At 37.4% G+C, this 5,893-nt stretch overlaps 1 long non-coding RNA gene across 1 annotated transcript in view; it reads left to right on the plus strand.

Moving 5' to 3' along the window:
- The first annotated feature begins 959 nt into the window (after positions 1 to 959).
- LOC107596556 (uncharacterized) overlaps positions 960 to 5,893 on the plus strand; it is a 12,999-nt gene continuing 8,065 nt past the window's right edge. Inside the window, exons 1-2 of the long non-coding RNA XR_001610380.1 lie at positions 960 to 1,053; positions 1,719 to 1,729. This is a non-coding gene — a long non-coding RNA (uncharacterized lncRNA). The remainder of the gene's footprint in view (positions 1,054 to 1,718; positions 1,730 to 5,893) is intronic.

Here is a 5,893-nt window from a genome sequence, read left to right on the forward strand (position 1 = left end):
TTAACTGTTGGATAGCTGTGCCATTATTTGAGCTACTATTTTGCTGCATTACAGTCTATTGTTGAAGTTTTACTGATTTCAAATTTACCCTCTCCCTAAATGTCACAAAAAAGAAGAAAATAAATGATGGTCGATCAGATTTCACTCCGCTTTTTTGTGTGTCTTTCAGACATACTGTCAGTCTGTGTATGAGTGTATTTTTTTCTTGACTCTTTTTGCAGATTACATTGTTATGCCATTCCGTCTTTATGAGAAAGTCGTTGAATCACTTACTCAACCAAATAGATTTTTTCAGATATAATCACGAACAAAACAATACTAGTAGTATACTGTGCATTGCTCGGAGACGCCCAACTGTTTCCTCTGGTGGAGCAAAAGTAACTGAAATATGTCCAAAATGTAAGTTATGCCAATGCTATCTCATGACCAATTTGTATGTATTTTACAAGGTGACTAATTCGTATGACCTCACTTGTTCAATTTTGTTTGATTTGTCTATACCCAGTGATGGGCAGGTTTAGAAGCGGGGTTAGGGTTAGGTCATACGGACGAATTCGTACGAATTGGGGAACTCGTAAAATATGTACGATTTAGCAAAAATCACTCATGTGTGTTAGACACCTTGTGAAATATATCTGAATTGCCATGAGATCGGGTTGGTTATTCAATTGAATATTTACTTATTGTTTAATGAACTGTTATAAATGTATTCAACAGGGATAGAAAAGTCCCAGTACAATTGTGACGAGTGGGGGCGGGGCCAAGAGCCGTGGGTACGGAGCGAGGCCGGTGGAGTAATTGATAATGAGCGACACCTGCACCACTCACCGGTCTCGAGTCCCACGGAGGAGCTCCGGAAGGATAAAAGGAGGAGTGACGACAGTGAAAGACGACAGAAGTCCAGGCCTGGTCCTCTCTCGTCTTTCACTGTCGTAATTCCTCCTTTATACCTCGAGACCGGTGAGTGGTGCAGGTGTCGCTCATTATCAATTACTCCACCGGCCTCGCTCCGTTCCCACAACTCTCGGCCCCGTCCCCACTCGTCACAACAATGTAATGCGTTTGACTTGACTTTCCCTCCAAACGATTGCACTGAAAGTAACATCCGCCACAGTCCTAATATTTTGTTCTTAATTTTCAGTTCTGACTGCTAAACAAGTGTTATTTTTGATTTGATAACTTAATCACTCTCTAAAACGTGTGATGTAAACAAGATCCGAAACCAAATAGCATAGTAATGTTTGAAATGCTTATCGTTACATAAGGTGAATTGTTTCCACATGCTATTATACTGCACCTTAAATAGTTAACAGTAGGTTAACATTCCGTTCTGATCACCTTTTTTTACAGTGAGCTCCTGCTGTGATGGTGTAGACAGTATCTACTTTGGTCCTTTTCCTAAGACTATGATTCATCATGTCCACAAAGGCTCAGTTACTAAATTCCAGGCTCAGGGAAAACACCAGTGACTATCACAGGATAGTAACAAAGCCAAACGAAATGAGCTCAAACAAAGGATTTACCAGTTATAAATTATAATATAATTCATGGGCCCCCCATGATCATCAAGGCCTTGCTCTTTTCCTCATTAGCCAAGGTCCTGTCTGTTAGTGTCCTCCCTGAAAGCCCTTTAGGCTGGAAAAAGTCATGGGAAAGGGAAAGTGCTGGAAAAGCAGGCATGATAAAAAGCAGCGGGCTTGCTAATTAGCTAAAGTAAGAGTAAGTAAGTGTGTGCAGGTTGGATGATTGCACATGCTCGGATGGCTTCTTTCCAAAATGAGGCCTTGGGTCTGAATTTAACACAGGCGTGACCCTCCTCCCCTTTTGGGCTTCGAGCATTCCAAGACGGTGAGGAGACCATGTACCCTCTGAGTCTCTCTGCCCCTGGATGTTCTCCAGAACTACTGAGGTGCTTATGAGCCGGATCTCCTCTTCCTCCCGCTCTCTCTTCCTCAGAAATATTTTGGGTCTCTGATCTGACATTACACAGACATAACCACACAACATACCTGAAAAAGGCAATACTAGACCAGTCCTGCCCCCCAACCTGAATTGATATTTCTGTTGTGTGTGTGTTTTCCTCTGAGGCTGTTCCCAGTTATGTTTCACAGAGTGTTACATTTTCACAGAACAAAGGCACATGGGATAAATTGCATCCCTCCTGTTCCAATGTTCTAATGAATGAAATGCTTGTTAAGAGGAAAAAAACATCCACCTCCACATCCTTCCCCTCTGTGCTGCAATCACACTTCTTTAATATATACAGTGTGGTCCAAACGTCTGAGACCACATTCAAAATCTAATTTGAAGCTGTAGGATTTAAAAAAAAAAACATTACACCATAATACATAAAATATAATAAATACATTTCTGAAATTCATTAAAATTTTTCAATTTGACTTTTTACTCAAATTTATGCTAATAATATAAAATATGTTAGATAGTAGGTCTATATATATAGAGAGAGAGAGAGAGAGAGAGAGAGCGAGAGAGAGAGAGAGAGAAACTGAGATAAAGGGATAGCTCACCCAAAAATGAAAATTCTGTCAACAGTTCATGGTAGCCATTGTCTTGAGAGTATAGAAAAAATACTATGAAAGTCAATGGGTATCATCAACTGTTTGCTTACCTACTTTTTTCAAATTATCTTCTTTTGTGTTCAGCAGAAGAAAGTAAGTTGTACAGGTTTGGAACGACATGAGGGTGAATAAATGATGAAAGAATTTTCATTTTTAGATGAACTGTCCCTTTAAGGCTGCTAGAGAAAAGGAAGGAGAAAAAATAAGGACGAAGAGAATGACAAAATCAGAAATAGAGGCATGTGACTGCTTTTGGATACACTGCAAAAAAAAACAGGTCTGAGAGAGATGCGCTTGATGTTTCTGACTGTGATAATGAGCTGTCATTAATATCTACCTTCTCCCTGCTGTCCTCCTCTCATTATCATAATTATGCTTGTACTTATTTCTCCCATCTACCGACATCCCAGTACCAATGAATTTTTTTTCCTCTCTCTGTAATGATGGTTCATTTTCCTGGGAGTGTGTAGTGTCTGATGAGGCCCGGCTCATGAAACAAGCTGCTGTCATTTATCCACATCTGAGTGTGTGACTCTGTTTAGAGGACGTGCACACAAACCACACACACTCGAACATTTTGGGGCAACTGAAACCGTTGGGAGTGTTATCACGAGGATAGCACAACAACAAGGACACCAGCACGCTGCTAAAAACTACATGAGAACAGAGCAGATGACAAAATGACAGCAGTGCTGATTGCAGTGGAAAGAGTTTTATTCCCAATTCAGTAAAAATTCTGATTTGCTGTTCCATTTTAAAATTCCAATGAAATAAAAGTAAAATCACTTGGAATTATAGACTAGTCAGACTATTAAAATGTTTGCAGACACTCACATAATAAGTGATTAATATTCAGGAAAGGCATCTAGCCAAACATTTCACCATCAATATTATCCTTAGTTAGCAGTCATTCTCAGTCTGTGTTTGAACAGAGTGTGCTCGATGTTATTCAAATATCCTATTTTTTGCCGAGGAGTGCATGTGTTGGAACAGCCAATTATATATTTTGCCATGTAATATATTTGTAATTCAGTTCACTGTGTTTTTGCAGAGAAAGGAGGCCCGTGTTTGCAGAAAGCCTGAAAAATAGAAATTTCCTCTCTGGATTCAGAACACAGTCCAACTGCACTAGTTGCAGAAACGCTATTACAATAAAGAAACAGTAAACACCTATGATGTTCCAGGTTAAAAACAAATGACTGTATGCTCTACGTTTGAAAAAATTCACTTATAATAGAACATCTTTTATGGATTATTTAAAAGCAGAAATGTGGGGGAAAAAACTGTTCTATGTAAGTGTGTATGTATACACTATGTCAAGTTTTTAGTGTTTTATTTTTTTTTTTTGCGTTTTTCTATGACAGGATAGTATAGATATGACAGGAAGTGAGTGGGAGAGAGAGATGAGGAGTAGGAACGGAAAAGGTCCACGAGGCGGGATTCATCTCAGGACACCCAAAGTTCAACTGCGCCAAATGTCGGCACACTGGCCACAAGGCTATCGGTGCCTACTTGAGTTAGTTTTTTAAAGAAATTAATACTTTTATTTCACCAAAAGAGACAAAAAGACATTTGTTACAAAATATTTCTATTTCAAATAAATGCTGTTCTTTTAAACTTTCTATTCATCAAAGAATTCTTTAAAAAATGTGTCACGGTCATCACAAAATATTAATCAGCATATTAATCAGTTTTCAACATTGATCAGAATATTAGAATGATTTCTGAAGGATCATGTGACACTGAAGACTGGAGTAATGGCTGCTGAAAATTCAGAAAATTTTACTTGGGTAAACGTACCTATTAACCTCTACACTGAGACATTTTTAGTGCACAAGATATTGGTTTCAGTACAAAAAGTTATGTTAAAATAAAAGATTAAGCTCTCACACAAAAATATTTAATTTAATTTTAAATGACAAAAGCATTTCAATTAAGATAAACATCATTAAATGCAAAAAGTCCGGCTGTGCTTAATGGGTACATGTTTGTACCCTTTAAGCACACCCCTGTTCCCATTAAGCTCACATCATGTTTTATTAAAAATTCTTGTTTATTTTAAACAACCTTTTTAAAGAATAATTAAACATTTTTTATCTTTATTTTTTAACTTAAATTTTTTATTGAAGTTAATCACAAAAAAATAACAGAACACAGAAATCAAGCAACAAGGCATTCAATTTGATCAGTTATATGTTCATAATGAAATGTCATTTAAGCACATTGCAACATCTAGACTAGTCCATGTTCAGCTAAGTAACACATTCAAAAATCAAATAAAACAAATCAATAAAACATTTCATTCACGGGGATGAACACAGAAACTAGCCTCATTATGAAGCCTCTTATTAAATGAATGTCAACTTATCTATAGTCTCTTATGGCTGGAATACACTACACAATTTTTGCCCTAATTTTCCACTGATTTACAGTCTGGAGAAGTTCACAGTAGTTGCCAAAGGTCAGAGCCAGTCTGCAGATTTGAGTTGACAGAATCTATAGAAAATCAATTAACTTAACTTAAAGTGATAACCAGTTAATATTTAAAGTCTTTACATAGACGTTCAATGTCCCTGTTGAAAAAACCAGCATATGCTGGTTAGGTATGTTTTGACCCTTGTATGCTGGTTTAAGCTGGTCCTTTGCTGGTTTATGCTGGTCTTTTGCTGGTTTAAGCTGGTCCTTTGCTGGTTTATGCTGGTCTTTTGCTGGTTTAAGCTGGTCCTTTGCTGGTTTATGCTGGTCTTTTGCTGGTTTAAGCTGGTCCTTTGCTGGTTTATGCTGGTCTTTTGCTGGTTTAAGCTGGTCCTTTGCTGGTTTATGCTGGTCCTAAACCAGCAAAGGACCAGCATAAACAGTGACGGCGCTACACCGGGACTAGGGGGGGCTATAGCCCTGTCAGAATTTTGAATAGCCCCGGTTTACTCTGACATCATCAATATCATTTTTTTTCTTAGCACCCCCACATATTGGTCTATGCTGGTTGTGTCAACAGGGGTGGAAGACCTTAATGGGAGCAGAAACAATTTTGAATACATTTCATGTAATATTTATTAAAATGACAAGATTTTGCTAAATATATAATCTAGGTCATGTATTAAGTTCATACATATTTTATTAGGAACAACTATTAACAATATCTTTGAAATTATACTTTTTCTTATTGATGTCCCACTGAAACGATGTGATTTTCATAGTAGTGTACCCTTTAAGCTCACCTTAAAATAATATGAATTCTTTAAAAAAATACTGCAGTTTAAAACCACAGACCAGCAATAAACTATCAATTTATAATATTATGGATGTAAAAGTAC

Source organism: Sinocyclocheilus grahami, unplaced genomic scaffold (assembly GCF_001515645.1).
Source record: "Sinocyclocheilus grahami isolate Dianchi unplaced genomic scaffold, SAMN03320097.WGS_v1.1 scaffold220.1, whole genome shotgun sequence".
NCBI classification, from domain to species: domain Eukaryota; kingdom Metazoa; phylum Chordata; class Actinopteri; order Cypriniformes; family Cyprinidae; genus Sinocyclocheilus; species Sinocyclocheilus grahami.